Raw genomic sequence first — 27,190 nt, 5'->3', positions numbered from 1 at the left:
ACCGCCAGCAGATGGAGACACTGGGGGATAATTTTCTAAGGATTTATACTGATTTTTCCTGTCTGAATTTGTCGCACAGAAAGTTGCAGGCCAAATATGTGTGACATTTCTGCGACTTTAGCTTCTAGAGCATTTTTACAACATTATACATAGGTGCTGAATACATAAAAAGCGACTGTTCAGCGACAGACAAGTCGCATCGGCTGAAAGTAGGCCAGAATGTCAGTCCATGTTGGAGCAGGTTTAGATACAGTCTAAAGTATAGATCTCAAAGTCTGTGCACAGAATTTAGCAAGGGCCTCGCACCTTCTGATGCATCAGGTAGGTGCACAATAGCATAGCCTAACCCTCTGTACTTTGGTCTATATTGATGCGGGACATAGACAGCCAGCTGATGACCAATCCATTAGTGCAATGGATGGCTGGAAGCATTTGTCTTTGCCTTTGCAATACCACAGAAGCAATGCATGGTCAATGTACAGCAATGACACACCTGTGTGAACAGCCAGGAGACCCCCCCCCCCCATGTTATGTTACATAGTTACATAGTTAGTACGGTCGAAAAAAGACATATGTCCATCAAGTTCAACCAGGGAATTAAGGGGTAGGGGTGTGGCGCGATATTGGGGAAGGGATGAGATTTTATATTTCTTCATAAGCATTAATCTTATTTTGTCAATTAGGAACATTCAGCACCCACCCGCTATCAAGGCAGCTGCCTATCATGTCATGCCCTACCTGCACAGGTGTGCTGGCTACTCAAATGATCCAATTAAGGAGGCCATTTAGTCAGCAGCAGCAGAAGTCCTGTGCCTGGACGCTCCAACAGCGGCCAGACACAAGCAGAAGCAGAAGCAGCAGAAGCAGCAGCAGCACCACCTTTTGTTTTTTGGCTGCAGCAGCAGCAAGGCCCACAGGGCTGGCTAGCTGGCTAGCCAGCAAGCAGGTAGCAATGAAGTAGGAATCTTTCTTTTTAACCCTGTAAGGGGGTGGTGCACTGTACCCGAAGATACTGCCATATCGGGTCAATGCATAGGGCGACGGAAGCAAGCTTCGAAATCGGCCCCCGTTCTCAAAAATCCATTTAATATATGGTCCCCAGATAGGGGACGTATCAGATATTAAACTGATAAGAACAGATACTACACTTGATCTTAGCCAAAGGCCGAGAAGCGATAACCGTGAAAGGGGCGGGCCAACAAGGTGCCCTTCATGGGCACTATCACTGCTTGCTGTCAGGGAGGCTGCCAGACAATTTTCCATGCACACTCTGGGCTGGGGGGCAGTCAACCACCAGTACACACAGCAGAACCTAAACCCATACCATTATTGCTAAGCAGCAAGACAGGGGCCCATTGCACTCCCACGGGGCCTTTTTAAATGCAATCCATAACCCGGATTTGCCAGGAACCCTTCTTACTCCTCCTACTTGCATGTGACACTGGCTTAGGATCTGCATAGGAAACACACACACAAGCACACACCTACCTTTGTTGCCTGCAGATGCCTCCTTGGCTGTCCCAAACGGTATCAAACCAACACCCACGGGAAGCTGTAAGCATAGAGGACATGCCTGCACCCCATTGGACTTACCTGTGTGGGTTAAATCCGGGTTATTTGACAACCTATGGCGGTGATGGTTCTGCTCAGGCAGAGCAGTGCTGATGCTCCTCATAAAGCTGTCGCTGCTGTGAAGGTTCTAGGTGACATCACAAATCCCTATGGTTACATACACAACAAAGCTGGGTTGTTGTTGTTTACACTCTGCAAGGCCTGTGGAAGTGAGTGACATCATAGCACTGTAGTTCTGAGGGTTCTAGATGGATGCAACAATCTCCTGTTGCTTCTATGAAGGCCATAATAGACGACATCACCAAACAGCTCCATAGTCACATACACAGCAAAGGAGAGATGTTGTTTACACCTAGTGATGTCAGTGGTATTGAGTGACATCACAGCACAGTGCTAAGGCTCCTGGGCCTGGACACTGCAGCGGCTGCAATATCTCAACGGAGAATACGTTTATATATATGTGTGTGTGTGCGCGTATATATATATATATTATATATATATATATATATATTTCTCCGCCGAAATCACTTTTAAACCCATTTCCACCTTTTTTTCCCTTCTCTTCCTCTTACTTTTTTTCACGTTTTTTTACGTTTTTCTCCTTTTCGCCTCTTTCTGGGCGTATTATTCTTCTTTTTCTTCTTTTTTTTCGTCTAATGCATACCCCATCAGTGCAGCAATGCTTATTCAATACCGCCAGCAGATGGAGACACTGGGGGATAATTTTCTAAGGATTTATACTGATTTTTCCTGTCTGAATTTGTCGCACAGAAAGTTGCAGGCCAAATATGTGTGACATTTCTGCGACTTTAGCTTCTAGAGCATTTTTACAACATTATACATAGGTGCTGATACATAAAAAGCGACTGTTCAGCGACAGACAAGTCGCATCGGCTGAAAGTAGGCCAGAATGTCAGTCCATGTTGGAGCAGGTTTAGATACAGTCTAAAGTATAGATCTCAAAGTCTGTGCACAGAATTTAGCAAGGGCCTCGCACCTTCTGATGCATCAGGTAGGTGCACATAGCATAGCCTAACCCTCTGTACTTTGGTCTATATTGATGCGGGACATAGACAGCCAGCTGATGACCAATCCATTAGTGCAATGGATGGCTGGAAGCATTTGTCTTTGCCTTTGCAATACCACAGAAGCAATGCATGGTCAATGTACAGCAATGACACACCTGTGTGAACAGCCAGGAGACCCCCCCCCCCCCCCCATGTTATGTTACATAGTTACATAGTTAGTACGGTCGAAAAAGACATATGTCCATCAAGTTCAACCAGGGAATTAAGGGGTAGGGGTGTGGCGCGATATTGGGGAAGGGATGAGATTTTATATTTCTTCATAAGCATTAATCTTATTTTGTCAATTAGGAACATTCAGCACCCACCCGCTATCAAGACAGCTGCCTATCATGTCATGCCCTACCTGCACAGGTGTGCTGGCTACTCAAATGATCCAATTAAGGAGGCCATTTAGTCAGCAGCAGAAGAAGTCCTGTGCCTGGACGCTCCAACAGCGGCCAGACACACAGAAGCAGAAGCAGAAGCAGCAGAAGCAGCAGCAGCACCACCTTTTGTTTTTTGGCTGCAGCAGCAGCAAGGCCCACAGGGCTGGCTAGCTGGCTAGCCAGCAAGCAGGTAGCAATGAAAGTAGGAATCTTTCTTTTTAACCCTGTAAAGGGGGTGGTGCACTGTACCCGAAGATACTGCCATATCGGGTCAATGCATAGGGCGACGGAAGCAAGCTTCGAAATCGGCCCCCGTTCTCAAAATCCATTTAATATATGGTCCCCAGATAGGGGACGTATCAGATATTAAACTGATAAGAACAGATACTACACTTGATCTTAGCCAAAAGGCCGAGAAGCGATAACCGTGAAAGGGGCGGGCCCAACAAGGTGCCCTTCATGGGCACTATCACTGCTTGCTGTCAGGGAGGCTGCCAGACAATTTTCCATGCACACTCTGGGCTGGGGGCAGTCAACCACCAGTACACACAGCAGAACCTAAACCCATACCATTATTGCTAAGCAGCAAGACAGGGGCCCATTGCACTCCCACGGGGCCTTTTTAAATGCAATCCATAACCCGGATTTGCCAGGAACCCTTCTTACTCCTCCTACTTGCATGTGACACTGGGCTTAGGATCTGCATAGGAAACACACACACAAGCACACACCTACCTTTGTTGCCTGCAGATGCCTCCTTGGCTGTCCCAAACGGTATCAAACCAACACCCACGGGAAGCTGTAAGCATAGAGGACATGCCTGCACCCCATTGGACTTACCTGTGTGGGTTAAATCCGGGTTATTTGACAACCTATGGCGGTGATGGTTCTGCTCAGGCAGAGCAGTGCTGATGCTCCTCATAAAGCTGTCGCTGCTGTGAAGGTTCTAGGTGACATCACAAATCCCTATGGTTACATACACAACAAAGCTGGGTTGTTGTTGTTTACACTCTGCAAGGCCTGTGGAAGTGAGTGACATCATAGCACTGTAGTTCTGAGGGTTCTAGATGGATGCAACAATCTCCTGTTGCTTCTATGAAGGCCATAATAGACGACATCACCAAACAGCTCCATAGTCACATACACAGCAAAGGAGAGATGTTGTTTACACCTAGTGATGTCAGTGGTATTGAGTGACATCACAGCACAGTGCTAAGGCTCCTGGGCCTGGACACAGCAGCGGCTGCAATATCTCAACGGAGAATACGTTTTATATATATGTGTGTGTGTGCGCGTATATATATATATATATATATATATATATATATATATATATATATATATTTCTCCGCCGAAATCACTTTTAAACCCATTTCCACCTTTTTTTCCCTTCTTCCTCTTACTTTTTTTTCACGTTTTTTTACGTTTTTCTCCTTTTCGCCTCTTTTCTGGGCGTATTATTCTTCTTTTTCTTCTTTTTTTTCGTCTAATGCATACCCCATCAGTGCAGCAATGCTTATTCAATACCGCCAGCAGATGGAGACACTGGGGGATAATTTTCTAAGGATTTATACTGATTTTTCCTGTCTGAATTTGTCGCACAGAAAGTTGCAGGCCAAATATGTGTGACATTTCTGCGACTTTAGCTTCTAGAGCATTTTTACAACATTATACATAGGTGCTGAATACATAAAAAGCGACTGTTCAGCGACAGACAAGTCGCATCGGCTGAAAGTAGGCCAGAATGTCAGTCCATGTTGGAGCAGGTTTAGATACAGTCTAAAGTATAGATCTCAAAGTCTGTGCACAGAATTTAGCAAGGGCCTCGCACCTTCTGATGCATCAGGTAGGTGCACAATAGCATAGCCTAACCCTCTGTACTTTGGTCTATATTGATGCGGGACATAGACAGCCAGCTGATGACCAATCCATTAGTGCAATGGATGGCTGGAAGCATTTGTCTTTGCCTTTGCAATACCACAGAAGCAATGCATGGTCAATGTACAGCAATGACACACCTGTGTGAACAGCCAGGAGACCCCCCCCCCCATGTTATGTTACATAGTTACATAGTTAGTACGGTCGAAAAAAGACATATGTCCATCAAGTTCAACCAGGGAATTAAGGGGTAGGGGTGTGGCGCGATATTGGGGAAGGGATGAGATTTTATATTTCTTCATAAGCATTAATCTTATTTTGTCAATTAGGAACATTCAGCACCCACCCGCTATCAAGGCAGCTGCCTATCATGTCATGCCCTACCTGCACAGGTGTGCTGGCTACTCAAATGATCCAATTAAGGAGGCCATTTAGTCAGCAGCAGCAGAAGTCCTGTGCCTGGACGCTCCAACAGCGGCCAGACACAAGCAGAAGCAGAAGCAGCAGAAGCAGCAGCAGCACCACCTTTTGTTTTTTGGCTGCAGCAGCAGCAAGGCCCACAGGGCTGGCTAGCTGGCTAGCCAGCAAGCAGGTAGCAATGAAAGTAGGAATCTTTCTTTTTAACCCTGTAAGGGGGTGGTGCACTGTACCCGAAGATACTGCCATATCGGGTCAATGCATAGGGCGACGGAAGCAAGCTTCGAAATCGGCCCCCGTTCTCAAAAATCCATTTAATATATGGTCCCCAGATAGGGGACGTATCAGATATTAAACTGATAAGAACAGATACTACACTTGATCTTAGCCAAAAGGCCGAGAAGCGATAACCGTGAAAGGGGCGGGCCCAACAAGGTGCCCTTCATGGGCACTATCACTGCTTGCTGTCAGGGAGGCTGCCAGACAATTTTCCATGCACACTCTGGGCTGGGGGGCAGTCAACCACCAGTACACACAGCAGAACCTAAACCCATACCATTATTGCTAAGCAGCAAGACAGGGGCCCATTGCACTCCCACGGGGCCTTTTTAAATGCAATCCATAACCCGGATTTGCCAGGAACCCTTCTTACTCCTCCTACTTGCATGTGACACTGGGCTTAGGATCTGCATAGGAAACACACACACAAGCACACACCTACCTTTGTTGCCTGCAGATGCCTCCTTGGCTGTCCCCAAACGGTATCAAACCAACACCCACGGGAAGCTGTAAGCATAGAGGACATGCCTGCACCCCATTGGACTTACCTGTGTGGGTTAAATCTGGGTTATTTGACAACCTATGGCGGTGATGGTTCTGCTCAGGCAGAGCAGTGCTGATGCTCCTCATAAAGCTGTCGCTGCTGTGAAGGTTCTAGGTGACATCACAAATCCCTATGGTTACATACACAACAAAGCTGGGTTGTTGTTGTTTACACTCTGCAAGGCCTGTGGAAGTGAGAGACATCATAGCACTGTAGTTCTGAGGGTTCTAGATGGATGCAACAATCTCCTGTTGCTTCTATGAAGGCCATAATAGACGACATCACCAAACAGCTCCATAGTCACATACACAGCAAAGGAGAGATGTTGTTTACACCTAGTGATGTCAGTGGTATTGAGTGACATCACAGCACAGTGCTAAGGCTCCTGGGCCTGGACACAGCAGCGGCTGCAATATCTCAACGGAGAATACGTTTATATATATGTGTGTGTGTGCGCGTATATATATATATATATATATATATATATATATATATATATATTTCTCCGCCGAAATCACTTTTAAACCCATTTCCACCTTTTTTTCCCTTCTCTTCCTCTTACTTTTTTTTCACGTTTTTTTACGTTTTTCTCCTTTTCGCCTCTTTTCTGGGCGTATTATTCTTCTTTTTCTTCTTTTTTTTCGTCTAATGCATACCCCATCAGTGCAGCAATGCTTATTCAATACCGCCAGCAGATGGAGACACTGGGGGATAATTTTCTAAGGATTTATACTGATTTTTCCTGTCTGAATTTGTCGCACAGAAAGTTGCAGGCCAAATATGTGTGACATTTCTGCGACTTTAGCTTCTAGAGCATTTTTACAACATTATACATAGGTGCTGAATACATAAAAAGCGACTGTTCAGCGACAGACAAGTCGCATCGGCTGAAAGTAGGCCAGAATGTCAGTCCATGTTGGAGCAGGTTTAGATACAGTCTAAAGTATAGATCTCAAAGTCTGTGCACAGAATTTAGCAAGGGCCTCGCACCTTCTGATGCATCAGGTAGGTGCACTATAGCATAGCCTAACCCTCTGTACTTTGGTCTATATTGATGCGGGACATAGACAGCCAGCTGATGACCAATCCATTAGTGCAATGGATGGCTGGAAGCATTTGTCTTTGCCTTTGCAATACCACAGAAGCAATGCATGGTCAATGTACAGCAATGACACACCTGTGTGAACAGCCAGGAGAACCCCCCCCCCCCCCCCCATGTTATGTTACATAGTTACATAGTTAGTACGGTCGAAAAAAGACATATGTCCATCAAGTTCAACCAGGGAATTAAGGGGTAGGGGTGTGGCGCGATATTGGGGAAGGGATGAGATTTTATATTTCTTCATAAGCATTAATCTTATTTTGTCAATTAGGAACATTCAGCACCCACCCGCTATCAAGGCAGCTGCCTATCATGTCATGCCCTACCTGCACAGGTGTGCTGGCTACTCAAATGATCCAATTAAGGAGGCCATTTAGTCAGCAGCAGCAGAAGTCCTGTGCCTGGACGCTCCAACAGCGGCCAGACACAAGCAGAAGCAGAAGCAGCAGAAGCAGCAGCAGCACCACCTTTTGTTTTTTGGCTGCAGCAGCAGCAAGGCCCACAGGGCTGGCTAGCTGGCTAGCCAGCAAGCAGGTAGCAATGAAAGTAGGAATCTTTCTTTTTAACCCTGTAAGGGGGTGGTGCACTGTACCCGAAGATACTGCCATATCGGGTCAATGCATAGGGCGACGGAAGCAAGCTTCGAAATCGGCCCCCGTTCTCAAAAATCCATTTAATATATGGTCCCCAGATAGGGGACGTATCAGATATTAAACTGATAAGAACAGATACTACACTTGATCTTAGCCAAAAGGCCGAGAATCGATAACCGTGAAAGGGGCGAGCCCAACAAGGTGCCCTTCATGGGCACTATCACTGCTTGCTGTCAGGGAGGCTGCCAGACAATTTTCCATGCACACTCTGGGCTGGGGGGCAGTCAACCACCAGTACACACAGCAGAACCTAAACCCATACCATTATTGCTAAGCAGCAAGACAGGGGCCCATTGCACTCCCACGGGGCCTTTTTAAATGCAATCCATAACCCGGATTTGCCAGGAACCCTTCTTACTCCTCCTACTTGCATGTGACACTGGGCTTAGGATCTGCATAGGAAACACACACACAAGCACACACCTACCTTTGTTGCCTGCAGATGCCTCCTTGGCTGTCCCCAAACGGTATCAAACCAACACCCACGGGAAGCTGTAAGCATAGAGGACATGCCTGCACCCCATTGGACTTACCTGTGTGGGTTAAATCCGGGTTATTTGACAACCTATGGCGGTGATGGTTCTGCTCAGGCAGAGCAGTGCTGATGCTCCTCATAAAGCTGTCGCTGCTGTGAAGGTTCTAGGTGACATCACAAATCCCTATGGTTACATACACAACAAAGCTGGGTTGTTGTTGTTTACACTCTGCAAGGCCTGTGGAAGTGAGTGACATCATAGCACTGTAGTTCTGAGGGTTCTAGATGGATGCAACAATCTCCTGTTGCTTCTATGAAGGCCATAATAGACGACATCACCAAACAGCTCCATAGTCACATACACAGCAAAGGAGAGATGTTGTTTACACCTAGTGATGTCAGTGGTATTGAGTGACATCACAGCACAGTGCTAAGGCTCCTGGGCCTGGACACAGCAGCGGCTGCAATATCTCAACGGAGAATACGTTTATATATATGTGTGTGTGTGCGCGTATATATATATATATATATATATATATATATATATATATATATATTTCTCCGCCGAAATCACTTTTAAACCCATTTCCACCTTTTTTTCCCTTCTCTTCCTCTTACTTTTTTTTCACGTTTTTTTACGTTTTTCTCCTTTTCGCCTCTTTTCTGGGCGTATTATTCTTCTTTTTCTTCTTTTTTTTCGTCTAATGCATACCCCATCAGTGCAGCAATGCTTATTCAATACCGCCAGCAGATGGAGACACTGGGGGATAATTTTCTAAGGATTTATACTGATTTTTCCTGTCTGAATTTGTCGCACAGAAAGTTGCAGGCCAAATATGTGTGACATTTCTGCGACTTTAGCTTCTAGAGCATTTTTACAACATTATACATAGGTGCTGAATACATAAAAAGCGACTGTTCAGCGACAGACAAGTCGCATCGGCTGAAAGTAGGCCAGAATGTCAGTCCATGTTGGAGCAGGTTTAGATACAGTCTAAAGTATAGATCTCAAAGTCTGTGCACAGAATTTAGCAAGGGCCTCGCACCTTCTGATGCATCAGGTAGGTGCACAATAGCATAGCCTAACCCTCTGTACTTTGGTCTATATTGATGCGGGACATAGACAGCCAGCTGATGACCAATCCATTAGTGCAATGGATGGCTGGAAGCATTTGTCTTTGCCTTTGCAATACCACAGAAGCAATGCATGGTCAATGTACAGCAATGACACACCTGTGTGAACAGCCAGGAGAACCCCCCCCCCCCCCCATGTTATGTTACATAGTTACATAGTTAGTACGGTCGAAAAAAGACATATGTCCATCAAGTTCAACCAGGGAATTAAGGGGTAGGGGTGTGGCGCGATATTGGGGAAGGGATGAGATTTTATATTTCTTCATAAGCATTAATCTTATTTTGTCAATTAGGAACATTCAGCACCCACCCGCTATCAAGGCAGCTGCCTATCATGTCATGCCCTACCTGCACAGGTGTGCTGGCTACTCAAATGATCCAATTAAGGAGGCCATTTAGTCAGCAGCAGCAGAAGTCCTGTGCCTGGACGCTCCAACAGCGGCCAGACACAAGCAGAAGCAGAAGCAGCAGAAGCAGCAGCAGCACCACCTTTTGTTTTTTGGCTGCAGCAGCAGCAAGGCCCACAGGGCTGGCTAGCTGGCTAGCCAGCAAGCAGGTAGCAATGAAAGTAGGAATCTTTCTTTTTAACCCTGTAAGGGGGTGGTGCACTGTACCCGAAGATACTGCCATATCGGGTCAATGCATAGGGCGACGGAAGCAAGCTTCGAAATCGGCCCCCGTTCTCAAAAATCCATTTAATATATGGTCCCCAGATAGGGGACGTATCAGATATTAAACTGATAAGAACAGATACTACACTTGATCTTAGCCAAAAGGCCGAGAATCGATAACCGTGAAAGGGGCGAGCCCAACAAGGTGCCCTTCATGGGCACTATCACTGCTTGCTTCAGGGAGGCTGCCAGACAATTTTCCATGCACACTCTGGGCTGGGGGGCAGTCAACCACCAGTACACACAGCAGAACCTAAACCCATACCATTATTGCTAAGCAGCAAGACAGGGGCCCATTGCACTCCCACGGGGCCTTTTTAAATGCAATCCATAACCCGGATTTGCCAGGAACCCTTCTTACTCCTCCTACTTGCATGTGACACTGGGCTTAGGATCTGCATAGGAAACACACACACAAGCACACACCTACCTTTGTTGCCTGCAGATGCCTCCTTGGCTGTCCCCAAACGGTATCAAACCAACACCCACGGGAAGCTGTAAGCATAGAGGACATGCCTGCACCCCATTGGACTTACCTGTGTGGGTTAAATCCGGGTTATTTGACAACCTATGGCGGTGATGGTTCTGCTCAGGCAGAGCAGTGCTGATGCTCCTCATAAAGCTGTCGCTGCTGTGAAGGTTCTAGGTGACATCACAAATCCCTATGGTTACATACACAACAAAGCTGGGTTGTTGTTGTTTACACTCTGCAAGGCCTGTGGAAGTGAGTGACATCATAGCACTGTAGTTCTGAGGGTTCTAGATGGATGCAACAATCTCCTGTTGCTTCTATGAAGGCCATAATAGACGACATCACCAAACAGCTCCATAGTCACATACACAGCAAAGGAGAGATGTTGTTTACACCTAGTGATGTCAGTGTTATTGAGTGACATCACAGCACAGTGCTAAGGCTCCTGGGCCTGGACACAGCAGCGGCTGCAATATCTCAACGGAGAATACGTTTATATATATGTGTGTGTGTGCGCGTATATATATATATATATATATATATATATATATATATATATATTTCTCCGCCGAAATCACTTTTAAACCCATTTCCACCTTTTTTTTCCCTTCTCTTCCTCTTACTTTTTTTTCACGTTTTTTTACGTTTTTCTCCTTTTCGCCTCTTTTCTGGGCGTATTATTCTTCTTTTTCTTCTTTTTTTTCGTCTAATGCATACCCCATCAGTGCAGCAATGCTTATTCAATACCGCCAGCAGATGGAGACACTGGGGGATAATTTTCTAAGGATTTATACTGATTTTTCCTGTCTGAATTTGTCGCACAGAAAGTTGCAGGCCAAATATGTGTGACATTTCTGCGACTTTAGCTTCTAGAGCATTTTTACAACATTATACATAGGTGCTGAATACATAAAAAGCGACTGTTCAGCGACAGACAAGTCGCATCGGCTGAAAGTAGGCCAGAATGTCAGTCCATGTTGGAGCAGGTTTAGATACAGTCTAAAGTATAGATCTCAAAGTCTGTGCACAGAATTTAGCAAGGGCCTCGCACCTTCTGATGCATCAGGTAGGTGCACAATAGCATAGCCTAACCCTCTGTACTTTGGTCTATATTGATGCGGGACATAGACAGCCAGCTGATGACCAATCCATTAGTGCAATGGATGGCTGGAAGCATTTGTCTTTGCCTTTGCAATACCACAGAAGCAATGCATGGTCAATGTACAGCAATGACACACCTGTGTGAACAGCCAGGAGACCCCCCCCCCCCCCCCATGTTATGTTACATAGTTACATAGTTAGTACGGTCGAAAAAAGACATATGTCCATCAAGTTCAACCAGGGAATTAAGGGGTAGGGGTGTGGCGCGATATTGGGGAAGGGATGAGATTTTATATTTCTTCATAAGCATTAATCTTATTTTGTCAATTAGGAACATTCAGCACCCACCCGCTATCAAGGCAGCTGCCTATCATGTCATGCCCTACCTGCACAGGTGTGCTGGCTACTCAAATGATCCAATTAAGGAGGCCATTTAGTCAGCAGCAGCAGAAGTCCTGTGCCTGGACGCTCCAACAGCGGCCAGACACAAGCAGAAGCAGAAGCAGCAGAAGCAGCAGCAGCACCACCTTTTGTTTTTTGGCTGCAGCAGCAGCAAGGCCCACAGGGCTGGCTAGCTGGCTAGCCAGCAAGCAGGTAGCAATGAAAGTAGGAATCTTTCTTTTTAACCCTGTAAGGGGGTGGTGCACTGTACCCGAAGATACTGCCATATCGGGTCAATGCATAGGGCGACGGAAGCAAGCTTCGAAATCGGCCCCCGTTCTCAAAAATCCATTTAATATATGGTCCCCAGATAGGGGACGTATCAGATATTAAACTGATAAGAACAGATACTACACTTGATCTTAGCCAAAAGGCCGAGAAGCGATAACCGTGAAAGGGGCGGGCCCAACAAGGTGCCCTTCATGGGCACTATCACTGCTTGCTGTCAGGGAGGCTGCCAGACAATTTTCCATGCACACTCTGGGCTGGGGGGCAGTCAACCACCAGTACACACAGCAGAACCTAAACCCATACCATTATTGCTAAGCAGCAAGACAGGGGCCCATTGCACTCCCACGGGGCCTTTTTAAATGCAATCCATAACCCGGATTTGCCAGGAACCCTTCTTACTCCTCCTACTTGCATGTGACACTGGGCTTAGGATCTGCATAGGAAACACACACACAAGCACACACCTACCTTTGTTGCCTGCAGATGCCTCCTTGGCTGTCCCCAAACGGTATCAAACCAACACCCACGGGAAGCTGTAAGCATAGAGGACATGCCTGCACCCCATTGGACTTACCTGTGTGGGTTAAATCCGGGTTATTTGACAACCTATGGCGGTGATGGTTCTGCTCAGGCAGAGCAGTGCTGATGCTCCTCATAAAGCTGTCGCTGCTGTGAAGGTTCTAGGTGACATCACAAATCCCTATGGTTACATACACAACAAAGCTGGGTTGTTGTTGTTTACACTCTGCAAGGCCTGTGGAAGTGAGTGACATCATAGCACTGTAGTTCTGAGGGTTCTAGATGGATGCAACAATCTCCTGTTGCTTCTATGAAGGCCATAATAGACGACATCACCAAACAGCTCCATAGTCACATACACAGCAAAGGAGAGATGTTATTTACACCTAGTGATGTCAGTGGTATTGAGTGACATCACAGCACAGTGCTAAGGCTCCTGGGCCTGGACACAGCAGCGGCTGCAATATCTCAACGGAGAATACGTTTATATATATGTGTGTGTGTGCGCGTATATATATATATATATATATTTCTCCGCCGAAATCACTTTTAAACCCATTTCCACCTTTTTTTCCCTTCTCTTCCTCTTACTTTTTTTTCACGTTTTTTTACGTTTTTCTCCTTTTCGCCTCTTTTCTGGGCGTATTATTCTTCTTTTTCTTCTTTTTTTTCGTCTAATGCATACCCCATCAGTGCAGCAATGCTTATTCAATACCGCCAGCAGATGGAGACACTGGGGGATAATTTTCTAAGGATTTATACTGATTTTTCCTGTCTGAATTTGTCGCACAGAAAGTTGCAGGCCAAATATGTGTGACATTTCTGCGACTTTAGCTTCTAGAGCATTTTTACAACATTATACATAGGTGCTGAATACATAAAAAGCGACTGTTCAGCGACAGACAAGTCGCATCGGCTGAAAGTAGGCCAGAATGTCAGTCCATGTTGGAGCAGGTTTAGATACAGTCTAAAGTATAGATCTCAAAGTCTGTGCACAGAATTTAGCAAGGGCCTCGCACCTTCTGATGCATCAGGTAGGTGCACAATAGCATAGCCTAACCCTCTGTACTTTGGTCTATATTGATGCGGGACATAGACAGCCAGCTGATGACCAATCCATTAGTGCAATGGATGGCTGGAAGCATTTGTCTTTGCCTTTGCAATACCACAGAAGCAATGCATGGTCAATGTACAGCAATGACACACCTGTGTGAACAGCCAGGAGAACCCCCCCCCCCCCCCCATGTTATGTTACATAGTTACATAGTTAGTACGGTCGAAAAAAGACATATGTCCATCAAGTTCAACCAGGGAATTAAGGGGTAGGGGTGTGGCGCGATATTGGGGAAGGGATGAGATTTTATATTTCTTCATAAGCATTAATCTTATTTTGTCAATTAGGAACATTCAGCACCCACCCGCTATCAAGGCAGCTGCCTATCATGTCATGCCCTACCTGCACAGGTGTGCTGGCTACTCAAATGATCCAATTAAGGAGGCCATTTAGTCAGCAGCAGCAGAAGTCCTGTGCCTGGACGCTCCAACAGCGGCCAGACACAAGCAGAAGCAGAAGCAGCAGAAGCAGCAGCAGCACCACCTTTTGTTTTTTGGCTGCAGCAGCAGCAAGGCCCACAGGGCTGGCTAGCTGGCTAGCCAGCAAGCAGGTAGCAATGAAAGTAGGAATCTTTCTTTTTAACCCTGTAAGGGGGTGGTGCACTGTACCCGAAGATACTGCCATATCGGGTCAATGCATAGGGCGACGGAAGCAAGCTTCGAAATCGGCCCCCGTTCTCAAAAATCCATTTAATATATGGTCCCCAGATAGGGGACGTATCAGATATTAAACTGATAAGAACAGATACTACACTTGATCTTAGCCAAAAGGCCGAGAATCGATAACCGTGAAAGGGGCGAGCCCAACAAGGTGCCCTTCATGGGCACTATCACTGCTTGCTGTCAGGGAGGCTGCCAGACAATTTTCCATGCACACTCTGGGCTGGGGGGCAGTCAACCACCAGTACACACAGCAGAACCTAAACCCATACCATTATTGCTAAGCAGCAAGACAGGGGCCCATTGCACTCCCACGGGGCCTTTTTAAATGCAATCCATAACCCGGATTTGCCAGGAACCCTTCTTACTCCTCCTACTTGCATGTGACACTGGGCTTAGGATCTGCATAGGAAACACACACACAAGCACACACCTACCTTTGTTGCCTGCAGATGCCTCCTTGGCTGTCCCCAAACGGTATCAAACCAACACCCACGGGAAGCTGTAAGCATAGAGGACATGCCTGCACCCCATTGGACTTACCTGTGTGGGTTAAATCCGGGTTATTTGACAACCTATGGCGGTGATGGTTCTGCTCAGGCAGAGCAGTGCTGATGCTCCTCATAAAGCTGTCGCTGCTGTGAAGGTTCTAGGTGACATCACAAATCCCTATGGTTACATACACAACAAAGCTGGGTTGTTGTTGTTTACACTCTGCAAGGCCTGTGGAAGTGAGTGACATCATAGCACTGTAGTTCTGAGGGTTCTAGATGGATGCAACAATCTCCTGTTGCTTCTATGAAGGCCATAATAGACGACATCACCAAACAGCTCCATAGTCACATACACAGCAAAGGAGAGATGTTGTTTACACCTAGTGATGTCAGTGGTATTGAGTGACATCACAGCACAGTGCTAAGGCTCCTGGGCCTGGACACAGCAGCGGCTGCAATATCTCAACGGAGAATACGTTTATATATATGTGTGTGTGTGCGCGTATATATATATATATATATATATATATATATATATATATATATATTTCTCCGCCGAAATCACTTTTAAACCCATTTCCACCTTTTTTTTCCCTTCTCTTCCTCTTACTTTTTTTTCACGTTTTTTTACGTTTTTCTCCTTTTCGCCTCTTTTCTGGGCGTATTATTCTTCTTTTTCTTCTTTTTTTTCGTCTAATGCATACCCCATCAGTGCAGCAATGCTTATTCAATACCGCCAGCAGATGGAGACACTGGGGGATAATTTTCTAAGGATTTATACTGATTTTTCCTGTCTGAATTTGTCGCACAGAAAGTTGCAGGCCAAATATGTGTGACATTTCTGCGACTTTAGCTTCTAGAGCATTTTTACAACATTATACATAGGTGCTGAATACATAAAAAGCGACTGTTCAGCGACAGACAAGTCGCATCGGCTGAAAGTAGGCCAGAATGTCAGTCCATGTTGGAGCAGGTTTAGATACAGTCTAAAGTATAGATCTCAAAGTCTGTGCACAGAATTTAGCAAGGGCCTCGCACCTTCTGATGCATCAGGTAGGTGCACAATAGCATAGCCTAACCCTCTGTACTTTGGTCTATATTGATGCGGGACATAGACAGCCAGCTGATGACCAATCCATTAGTGCAATGGATGGCTGGAAGCATTTGTCTTTGCCTTTGCAATACCACAGAAGCAATGCATGGTCAATGTACAGCAATGACACACCTGTGTGAACAGCCAGGAGACCCCCCCCCCCATGTTATGTTACATAGTTACATAGTTAGTACGGTCGAAAAAAGACATATGTCCATCAAGTTCAACCAGGGAATTAAGGGGTAGGGGTGTGGCGCGATATTGGGGAAGGGATGAGATTTTATATTTCTTCATAAGCATTAATCTTATTTTGTCAATTAGGAACATTCAGCACCCACCCGCTATCAAGGCAGCTGCCTATCATGTCATGCCCTACCTGCACAGGTGTGCTGGCTACTCAAATGATCCAATTAAGGAGGCCATTTAGTCAGCAGCAGCAGAAGTCCTGTGCCTGGACGCTCCAACAGCGGCCAGACACAAGCAGAAGCAGAAGCAGCAGAAGCAGCAGCAGCACCACCTTTTGTTTTTTGGCTGCAGCAGCAGCAAGGCCCACAGGGCTGGCTAGCTGGCTAGCCAGCAAGCAGGTAGCAATGAAAGTAGGAATCTTTCTTTTTAACCCTGTAAGGGGGTGGTGCACTGTACCCGAAGATACTGCCATATCGGGTCAATGCATAGGGCGACGGAAGCAAGCTTCGAAATCGGCCCCCGTTCTCAAAAATCCATTTAATATATGGTCCCCAGATAGGGGACGTATCAGATATTAAACTGATAAGAACAGATACTACACTTGATCTTAGCCAAAAGGCCGAGAAGCGATAACCGTGAAAGGGGCGGGCCCAACAAGGTGCCCTTCATGGGCACTATCACTGCTTGCTGTCAGGGAGGCTGCCAGACAATTTTCCATGCACACTCTGGGCTGGGGGGCAGTCAACCACCAGTACACACAGCAGAACCTAAACCCATACCATTATTGCTAAGCAGCAAGACAGGGGCCCATTGCACTCCCACGGGGCCTTTTTAAATGCAATCCATAACCCGGATTTGCCAGGAACCCTTCTTACTCCTCCTACTTGCATGTGACACTGGGCTTAGGATCTGCATAGGAAACACACACACAAGCACACACCTACCTTTGTTGCCTGCAGATGCCTCCTTGGCTGTCCCCAAACGGTATCAAACCAACACCCACGGGAAGCTGTAAGCATAGAGGACATGCCTGCACCCCATTGGACTTACCTGTGTGGGTTAAATCCGGGTTATTTGACAACCTATGGCGGTGATGGTTCTGCTCAGGCAGAGCAGTGCTGATGCTCCTCATAAAGCTGTCGCTGCTGTGAAGGTTCTAGGTGACATCACAAATCCCTATGGTTACATACACAACAAAGCTGGGTTGTTGTTGTTTACACTCTGCAAGGCCTGTGGAAGTGAGTGACATCATAGCACTGTAGTTCTGAGGGTTCTAGATGGATGCAACAATCTCCTGTTGCTTCTATGAAGGCCATAATAGACGACATCACCAAACAGCTCCATAGTCACATACACAGCAAAGGAGAGATGTTGTTTACACCTAGTGATGTCAGTGGTATTGAGTGACATCACAGCACAGTGCTAAGGCTCCTGGGCCTGGACACAGCAGCGGCTGCAATATCTCAACGGAGAATACGTTTATATCTATGTGTGTGTGTGCGCATATATATATATATATATATATATATATATATATATATATATATATATTTCTCCGCCGAAATCACTTTTAAACCCATTTCCACCTTTTTTTTCCCTTCTCTTCCTCTTACTTTTTTTTCACGTTTTTTTACGTTTTTCTCCTTTTCGCCTCTTTTCTGGGCGTATTATTCTTCTTTTTCTTCTTTTTTTTCGTCTAATGCATACCCCATCAGTGCAGCAATGCTTATTCAATACCGCCAGCAGATGGAGACACTGGGGGATAATTTTCTAAGGATTTATACTGATTTTTCCTGTCTGAATTTGTCGCACAGAAAGTTGCAGGCCAAATATGTGTGACATTTCTGCGACTTTAGCTTCTAGAGCATTTTTACAACATTATACATAGGTGCTGAATACATAAAAAGCGACTGTTCAGCGACAGACAAGTCGCATCGGCTGAAAGTAGGCCAGAATGTCAGTCCATGTTGGAGCAGGTTTAGATACAGTCTAAAGTATAGATCTCAAAGTCTGTGCACAGAATTTAGCAAGGGCCTCGCACCTTCTGATGCATCAGGTAGGTGCACAATAGCATAGCCTAACCCTCTGTACTTTGGTCTATATTGATGCGGGACATAGACAGCCAGCTGATGACCAATCCATTAGTGCAATGGATGGCTGGAAGCATTTGTCTTTGCCTTTGCAATACCACAGAAGCAATGCATGGTCAATGTACAGCAATGACACACCTGTGTGAACAGCCAGGAGACCCCCCCCCCCCCATGTTATGTTACATAGTTACATAGTTAGTACGGTCGAAAAAAGACATATGTCCATCAAGTTCAACCAGGGAATTAAGGGGTAGGGGTGTGGCGCGATATTGGGGAAGGGATGAGATTTTATATTTCTTCATAAGCATTAATCTTATTTTGTCAATTAGGAACATTCAGCACCCACCCGCTATCAAGGCAGCTGCCTATCATGTCATGCCCTACCTGCACAGGTGTGCTGGCTACTCAAATGATCCAATTAAGGAGGCCATTTAGTCAGCAGCAGCAGAAGTCCTGTGCCTGGACGCTCCAACAGCGGCCAGACACAAGCAGAAGCAGAAGCAGCAGAAGCAGCAGCAGCACCACCTTTTGTTTTTTGGCTGCAGCAGCAGCAAGGCCCACAGGGCTGGCTAGCTGGCTAGCCAGCAAGCAGGTAGCAATGAAAGTAGGAATCTTTCTTTTTAACCCTGTAAGGGGGTGGTGCACTGTACCCGAAGATACTGCCATATCGGGTCAATGCATAGGGCGACGGAAGCAAGCTTCGAAATCGGCCCCCGTTCTCAAAAATCCATTTAATATATGGTCCCCAGATAGGGGACGTATCAGATATTAAACTGATAAGAACAGATACTACACTTGATCTTAGCCAAAAGGCCGAGAAGCGATAACCGTGAAAGGGGCGGGCCCAACAAGGTGCCCTTCATGGGCACTATCACTGCTTGCTGTCAGGGAGGCTGCCAGACAATTTTCCATGCACACTCTGGGCTGGGGGGCAGTCAACCACCAGTACACACAGCAGAACCTAAACCCATACCATTATTGCTAAGCAGCAAGACAGGGGCCCATTGCACTCCCACGGGGCCTTTTTAAATGCAATCCATAACCCGGATTTGCCAGGAACCCTTCTTACTCCTCCTACTTGCATGTGACACTGGGCTTAGGATCTGCATAGGAAACACACACACAAGCACACACCTACCTTTGTTGCCTGCAGATGCCTCCTTGGCTGTCCCCAAACGGTATCAAACCAACACCCACGGGAAGCTGTAAGCATAGAGGACATGCCTGCACCCCATTGGACTTACCTGTGTGGGTTAAATCCGGGTTATTTGACAACCTATGGCGGTGATGGTTCTGCTCAGGCAGAGCAGTGCTGATGCTCCTCATAAAGCTGTCGCTGCTGTGAAGGTTCTAGGTGACATCACAAATCCCTATGGTTACATACACAACAAAGCTGGGTTGTTGTTGTTTACACTCTGCAAGGCCTGTGGAAGTGAGTGACATCATAGCACTGTAGTTCTGAGGGTTCTAGATGGATGCAACAATCTCCTGTTGCTTCTATGAAGGCCGTAATAGACGACATCACCAAACAGCTCCATAGTCACATACACAGCAAAGGAGAGATGTTATTTACACCTAGTGATGTCAGTGGTATTGAGTGACATCACAGCACAGTGCTAAGGCTCCTGGGCCTGGACACAGCAGCGGCTGCAATATCTCAACGGAGAATACGTTTATATATATGTGTGTGTGTGCGCGTATATATATATATATATATATTTCTCCGCCGAAATCACTTTTAAACCCATTTCCACCTTTTTTTCCCTTCTCTTCCTCTTACTTTTTTTTCACGTTTTTTTACGTTTTTCTCCTTTTCGCCTCTTTTCTGGGCGTATTATTCTTCTTTTTCTTCTTTTTTTTCGTCTAATGCATACCCCATCAGTGCAGCAATGCTTATTCAATACCGCCAGCAGATGGAGACACTGGGGGATAATTTTCTAAGGATTTATACTGATTTTTCCTGTCTGAATTTGTCGCACAGAAAGTTGCAGGCCAAATATGTGTGACATTTCTGCGACTTTAGCTTCTAGAGCATTTTTACAACATTATACATAGGTGCTGAATACATAAAAAGCGACTGTTCAGCGACAGACAAGTCGCATCGGCTGAAAGTAGGCCAGAATGTCAGTCCATGTTGGAGCAGGTTTAGATACAGTCTAAAGTATAGATCTCAAAGTCTGTGCACAGAATTTAGCAAGGGCCTCGCACCTTCTGATGCATCAGGTAGGTGCACAATAGCATAGCCTAACCCTCTGTACTTTGGTCTATATTGATGCGGGACATAGACAGCCAGCTGATGACCAATCCATTAGTGCAATGGATGGCTGGAAGCATTTGTCTTTGCCTTTGCAATACCACAGAAGCAATGCATGGTCAATGTACAGCAATGACACACCTGTGTGAACAGCCAGGAGAACCCCCCCCCCCCCCCCCATGTTATGTTACATAGTTACATAGTTAGTACGGTCGAAAAAAGACATATGTCCATCAAGTTCAACCAGGGAATTAAGGGGTAGGGGTGTGGCGCGATATTGGGGAAGGAATGAGATTTTATATTTCTTCATAAGCATTAATCTTATTTTGTCAATTAGGAACATTCAGCACCCACCCGCTATCAAGGCAGCTGCCTATCATGTCATGCCCTACCTGCACAGGTGTGCTGGCTACTCAAATGATCCAATTAAGGAGGCCATTTAGTCAGCAGCAGCAGAAGTCCTGTGCCTGGACGCTCCAACAGCGGCCAGACACAAGCAGAAGCAGAAGCAGCAGAAGCAGCAGCAGCACCACCTTTTGTTTTTTGGCTGCAGCAGCAGCAAGGCCCACAGGGCTGGCTAGCTGGCTAGCCAGCAAGCAGGTAGCAATGAAAGTAGGAATCTTTCTTTTTAACCCTGTAAGGGGGTGGTGCACTGTACCCGAAGATACTGCCATATCGGGTCAATGCATAGGGCGACGGAAGCAAGCTTCGAAATCGGCCCCCGTTCTCAAAAATCCATTTAATATATGGTCCCCAGATAGGGGACGTATCAGATATTAAACTGATAAGAACAGATACTACACTTGATCTTAGCCAAAAGGCCGAGAAGCGATAACCGTGAAAGGGGCGGGCCCAACAAGGTGCCCTTCATGGGCACTATCACTGCTTGCTGTCAGGGAGGCTGCCAGACAATTTTCCATGCACACTCTGGGCTGGGGGGCAGTCAACCACCAGTACACACAGCAGAACCTAAACCCATACCATTATTGCTAAGCAGCAAGACAGGGGCCCATTGCACTCCCACGGGGCCTTTTTAAATGCAATCCATAACCCGGATTTGCCAGGAACCCTTCTTACTCCTCCTACTTGCATGTGACACTGGGCTTAGGATCTGCATAGGAAACACACACACAAGCACACACCTACCTTTGTTGCCTGCAGATGCCTCCTTGGCTGTCCCCAAACGGTATCAAACCAACACCCACGGGAAGCTGTAAGCATAGAGGACATGCCTGCACCCCATTGGACTTACCTGTGTGGGTTAAATCCGGGTTATTTGACAACCTATGGCGGTGATGGTTCTGCTCAGGCAGAGCAGTGCTGATGCTCCTCATAAAGCTGTCGCTGCTGTGAAGGTTCTAGGTGACATCACAAATCCCTATGGTTACATACACAACAAAGCTGGGTTGTTGTTGTTTACACTCTGCAAGGCCTGTGGAAGTGAGTGACATCATAGCACTGTAGTTCTGAGGGTTCTAGATGGATGCAACAATCTCCTGTTGCTTCTATGAAGGCCATAATAGACGACATCACCAAACAGCTCCATAGTCACATACACAGCAAAGGAGAGATGTTGTTTACACCTAGTGATGTCAGTGGTATTGAGTGACATCACAGCACAGTGCTAAGGCTCCTGGGCCTGGACACAGCAGCGGCTGCAATATCTCAACGGAGAATACGTTTATATATATGTGTGTGTGTGCGCGTATATATATATATATATATATATATATATATATATATATATTTCTCCGCCGAAATCACTTTTAAACCCATTTCCACCTTTTTTTCCCTTCTCTTCCTCTTACTTTTTTTTCACGTTTTTTTACGTTTTTCTCCTTTTCGCCTCTTTACTGGGCGTATTATTCTTCTTTTTCTTCTTTTTTTTCGTCTAATGCATACCCCATCAGTGCAGCAATGCTTATTCAATACCGCCAGCAGATGGAGACACTGGGGGATAATTTTCTAAGGATTTATACTGATTTTTCCTGTCTGAATTTGTCGCACAGAAAGTTGCAGGCCAAATATGTGTGACATTTCTGCGACTTTAGCTTCTAGAGCATTTTTACAACATTATACATAGGTGCTGAATACATAAAAAGCGACTGTTCAGCGACAGACAAGTCGCATCGGCTGAAAGTAGGCCAGAATGTCAGTCCATGTTGGAGCAGGTTTAGATACAGTCTAAAGTATAGATCTCAAAGTCTGTGCACAGAATTTAGCAAGGGCCTCGCACCTTCTGATGCATCAGGTAGGTGCACAATAGCATAGCCTAACCCTCTGTACTTTGGTCTATATTGATGCGGGACATAGACAGCCAGCTGATGACCAATCCATTAGTGCAATGGATGGCTGGAAGCATTTGTCTTTGCCTTTGCAATACCACAGAAGCAATGCATGGTCAATGTACAGCAATGACACACCTGTGTGAACAGCCAGGAGACCCCCCCCCCCCCCATGTTATGTTACATAGTTACATAGTTAGTACGGTCGAAAAAAGACATATGTCCATCAAGTTCAACCAGGGAATTAAGGGGTAGGGGTGTGGCGCGATATTGGGGAAGGGATGAGATTTTATATTTCTTCATAAGCATTAATCTTATTTTGTCAATTAGGAACATTCAGCACCCACCCGCTATCAAGGCAGCTGCCTATCATGTCATGCCCTACCTGCACAGGTGTGCTGGCTACTCAAATGATCCAATTAAGGAGGCCATTTAGTCAGCAGCAGCAGAAGTCCTGTGCCTGGACGCTCCAACAGCGGCCAGACACAAGCAGAAGCAGAAGCAGCAGAAGCAGCAGCAGCACCACCTTTTGTTTTTTGGCTGCAGCAGCAGCAAGGCCCACAGGGCTGGCTAGCTGGCTAGCCAGCAAGCAGGTAGCAATGAAAGTAGGAATCTTTCTTTTTAACCCTGTAAGGGGGTGGTGCACTGTACCCGAAGATACTGCCATATCGGGTCAATGCATAGGGCGACGGAAGCAAGCTTCGAAATCGGCCCCCGTTCTCAAAAATCCATTTAATATATGGTCCCCAGATAGGGGACGTATCAGATATTAAACTGATAAGAACAGATACTACACTTGATCTTAGCCAAAAGGCCGAGAAGCGATAACCGTGAAAGGGGCGGGCCCAACAAGGTGCCCTTCATGGGCACTATCACTGCTTGCTGTCAGGGAGGCTGCCAGACAATTTTCCATGCACACTCTGGGCTGGGGGGCAGTCAACCACCAGTACACACAGCAGAACCTAAACCCATACCATTATTGCTAAGCAGCAAGACAGGGGCCCATTGCACTCCCACGGGGCCTTTTTAAATGCAATCCATAACCCGGATTTGCCAGGAACCCTTCTTACTCCTCCTACTTGCATGTGACACTGGGCTTAGGATCTGCATAGGAAACACACACACAAGCACACACCTACCTTTGTTGCCTGCAGATGCCTCCTTGGCTGTCCCCAAACGGTATCAAACCAACACCCACGGGAAGCTGTAAGCATAGAGGACATGCCTGCACCCCATTGGACTTACCTGTGTGGGTTAAATCCGGGTTATTTGACAACCTATGGCGGTGATGGTTCTGCTCAGGCAGAGCAGTGCTGATGCTCCTCATAAAGCTGTCGCTGCTGTGAAGGTTCTAGGTGACATCACAAATCCCTATGGTTACATACACAACAAAGCTGGGTTGTTGTTGTTTACACTCTGCAAGGCCTGTGGAAGTGAGTGACATCATAGCACTGTAGTTCTGAGGGTTCTAGATGGATGCAACAATCTCCTGTTGCTTCTATGAAGGCCATAATAGACGACATCACCAAACAGCTCCATAGTCACATACACAGCAAAGGAGAGATGTTGTTTACACCTAGTGATGTCAGTGGTATTGAGTGACATCACAGCACAGTGCTAAGGCTCCTGGGCCTGGACACAGCAGCGGCTGCAATATCTCAACGGAGAATACGTTTATATATATGTGTGTGTGTGCGCGTATATATATATATATATATATATATATATATATATATATATATATATATTTCTCCGCCGAAATCACTTTTAAACCCATTTCCACCTTTTTTTCCCTTCTCTTCCTCTTACTTTTTTTTCACGTTTTTTTACGTTTTTCTCCTTTTCGCCTCTTTTCTGGGCGTATTATTCTTCTTTTTCTTCTTTTTTTTCGTCTAATGCATACCCCATCAGTGCAGCAATGCTTATTCAATACCGCCAGCAGATGGAGACACTGGGGGATAATTTTCTAAGGATTTATACTGATTTTTCCTGTCTGAATTTGTCGCACAGAAAGTTGCAGGCCAAATATGTGTGACATTTCTGCGACTTTAGCTTCTAGAGCATTTTTACAACATTATACATAGGTGCTGAATACATAAAAAGCGACTGTTCAGCGACAGACAAGTCGCATCGGCTGAAAGTAGGCCAGAATGTCAGTCCATGTTGGAGCAGGTTTAGATACAGTCTAAAGTATAGATCTCAAAGTCTGTGCACAGAATTTAGCAAGGGCCTCGCACCTTCTGATGCATCAGGTAGGTGCACAATAGCATAGCCTAACCCTCTGTACTTTGGTCTATATTGATGCGGGACATAGACAGCCAGCTGATGACCAATCCATTAGTGCAATGGATGGCTGGAAGCATTTGTCTTTGCCTTTGCAATACCACAGAAGCAATGCATGGTCAATGTACAGCAATGACACACCTGTGTGAACAGCCAGGAGACCCCCCCCCCCCCCCCATATTATGTTACATAGTTACATAGTTAGTACGGTCGAAAAAAGACATATGTCCATCAAGTTCAACCAGGGAATTAAGGGGTAGGGGTGTGGCGCGATATTGGGGAAGGGATGAGATTTTATATTTCTTCATAAGCATTAATCTTATTTTGTCAATTAGGAACATTCAGCACCCACCCGCTATCAAGGCAGCTGCCTATCATGTCATGCCCTACCTGCACAGGTGTGCTGGCTACTCAAATGATCCAATTAAGGAGGCCATTTAGTCAGCAGCAGCAGAAGTCCTGTGCCTGGACGCTCCAACAGCGGCCAGACACAAGCAGAAGCAGAAGCAGCAGAAGCAGCAGCAGCACCACCTTTTGTTTTTTGGCTGCAGCAGCAGCAAGGCCCACAGGGCTGGCTAGCTGGCTAGCCAGCAAGCAGGTAGCAATGAAAGTAGGAATCTTTCTTTTTAACCCTGTAAGGGGGTGGTGCACTGTACCCGAAGATACTGCCATATCGGGTCAATGCATAGGGCGACGGAAGCAAGCTTCGAAATCGGCCCCCGTTCTCAAAAATCCATTTAATATATGGTCCCCAGATAGGGGACGTATCAGATATTAAACTGATAAGAACAGATACTACACTTGATCTTAGCCAAAAGGCCGAGAAGCGATAACCGTGAAAGGGGCGGGCCCAACAAGGTGCCCTTCATGGGCACTATCACTGCTTGCTGTCAGGGAGGCTGCCAGACAATTTTCCATGCACACTCTGGGCTGGGGGGCAGTCAACCACCAGTACACACAGCAGAACCTAAACCCATACCATTATTGCTAAGCAGCAAGACAGGGGCCCATTGCACTCCCACGGGGCCTTTTTAAATGCAATCCATAACCCGGATTTGCCAGGAACCCTTCTTACTCCTCCTACTTGCATGTGACACTGGGCTTAGGATCTGCATAGGAAACACACACACAAGCACACACCTACCTTTGTTGCCTGCAGATGCCTCCTTGGCTGTCCCCAAACGGTATCAAACCAACACCCACGGGAAGCTGTAAGCATAGAGGACATGCCTGCACCCCATTGGACTTACCTGTGTGGGTTAAATCCGGGTTATTTGACAACCTATGGCGGTGATGGTTCTGCTCAGGCAGAGCAGTGCTGATGCTCCTCATAAAGCTGTCGCTGCTGTGAAGGTTCTAGGTGACATCACAAATCCCTATGGTTACATACACAACAAAGCTGGGTTGTTGTTGTTTACACTCTGCAAGGCCTGTGGAAGTGAGTGACATCATAGCACTGTAGTTCTGAGGGTTCTAGATGGATGCAACAATCTCCTGTTGCTTCTATGAAGGCCATAATAGACGACATCACCAAACAGCTCCATAGTCACATACACAGCAAAGGAGAGATGTTGTTTACACCTAGTGATGTCAGTGGTATTGAGTGACATCACAGCACAGTGCTAAGGCTCCTGGGCCTGGACACAGCAGCGGCTGCAATATCTCAACGGAGAATACGTTTATATATATGTGTGTGTGTGCGCGTATATATATATATATATATATATATATATATATATATATATATATTTCTCCGCCGAAATCACTTTTAAACCCATTTCCACCTTTTT

The 27,190-nt window shown here is 46.1% G+C and overlaps 12 non-coding genes across 12 annotated transcripts; all 12 read right to left on the bottom strand.

The window, feature by feature from the left end:
• Positions 1–987: 987 nt before the first annotated feature.
• LOC130340940 (U2 spliceosomal RNA) lies at positions 988–1,177 on the bottom strand. The gene has a single exon (XR_008880967.1). It is a non-coding gene; the product is annotated as a U2 spliceosomal RNA (small nuclear RNA).
• Positions 1,178–3,258: 2,081 nt separating this feature from the next.
• LOC130340937 (U2 spliceosomal RNA) lies at positions 3,259–3,448 on the bottom strand. Its single transcript, XR_008880964.1, has one exon. It is a non-coding gene; the product is annotated as a U2 spliceosomal RNA (small nuclear RNA).
• A 2,089-nt stretch (positions 3,449–5,537) lies between these two features.
• On the bottom strand, positions 5,538–5,728 carry LOC130340958 (U2 spliceosomal RNA). The gene has a single exon (XR_008880980.1). It is a non-coding gene; the product is annotated as a U2 spliceosomal RNA (small nuclear RNA).
• A 2,093-nt stretch (positions 5,729–7,821) lies between these two features.
• On the bottom strand, positions 7,822–8,012 carry LOC130340934 (U2 spliceosomal RNA). The gene has a single exon (XR_008880962.1). It is a non-coding gene; the product is annotated as a U2 spliceosomal RNA (small nuclear RNA).
• A 2,093-nt stretch (positions 8,013–10,105) lies between these two features.
• On the bottom strand, positions 10,106–10,296 carry LOC130340933 (U2 spliceosomal RNA). Its single transcript, XR_008880961.1, has one exon. It is a non-coding gene; the product is annotated as a U2 spliceosomal RNA (small nuclear RNA).
• Positions 10,297–12,387: 2,091 nt separating this feature from the next.
• Positions 12,388–12,578, bottom strand: LOC130340956 (U2 spliceosomal RNA). The gene has a single exon (XR_008880979.1). It is a non-coding gene; the product is annotated as a U2 spliceosomal RNA (small nuclear RNA).
• Positions 12,579–14,648: 2,070 nt separating this feature from the next.
• LOC130340932 (U2 spliceosomal RNA) lies at positions 14,649–14,839 on the bottom strand. The gene has a single exon (XR_008880960.1). It is a non-coding gene; the product is annotated as a U2 spliceosomal RNA (small nuclear RNA).
• A 2,089-nt stretch (positions 14,840–16,928) lies between these two features.
• Positions 16,929–17,119, bottom strand: LOC130340955 (U2 spliceosomal RNA). Its single transcript, XR_008880978.1, has one exon. It is a non-coding gene; the product is annotated as a U2 spliceosomal RNA (small nuclear RNA).
• A 2,093-nt stretch (positions 17,120–19,212) lies between these two features.
• Positions 19,213–19,403, bottom strand: LOC130340953 (U2 spliceosomal RNA). The gene has a single exon (XR_008880976.1). It is a non-coding gene; the product is annotated as a U2 spliceosomal RNA (small nuclear RNA).
• A 2,071-nt stretch (positions 19,404–21,474) lies between these two features.
• Positions 21,475–21,665, bottom strand: LOC130340952 (U2 spliceosomal RNA). Its single transcript, XR_008880975.1, has one exon. It is a non-coding gene; the product is annotated as a U2 spliceosomal RNA (small nuclear RNA).
• Positions 21,666–23,752: 2,087 nt separating this feature from the next.
• Positions 23,753–23,943, bottom strand: LOC130340951 (U2 spliceosomal RNA). The gene has a single exon (XR_008880974.1). It is a non-coding gene; the product is annotated as a U2 spliceosomal RNA (small nuclear RNA).
• Positions 23,944–26,040: 2,097 nt separating this feature from the next.
• Positions 26,041–26,231, bottom strand: LOC130340950 (U2 spliceosomal RNA). The gene has a single exon (XR_008880973.1). It is a non-coding gene; the product is annotated as a U2 spliceosomal RNA (small nuclear RNA).
• Positions 26,232–27,190: the final 959 nt, after the last annotated feature.

The sequence above is a fragment of the Hyla sarda genome, unplaced genomic scaffold (assembly GCF_029499605.1).
Source record: "Hyla sarda isolate aHylSar1 unplaced genomic scaffold, aHylSar1.hap1 scaffold_605, whole genome shotgun sequence".
Taxonomy (NCBI): Eukaryota; Metazoa; Chordata; class Amphibia; order Anura; family Hylidae; genus Hyla; species Hyla sarda.
This window is presented reverse-complemented; position numbering and strand designations above follow the sequence as displayed.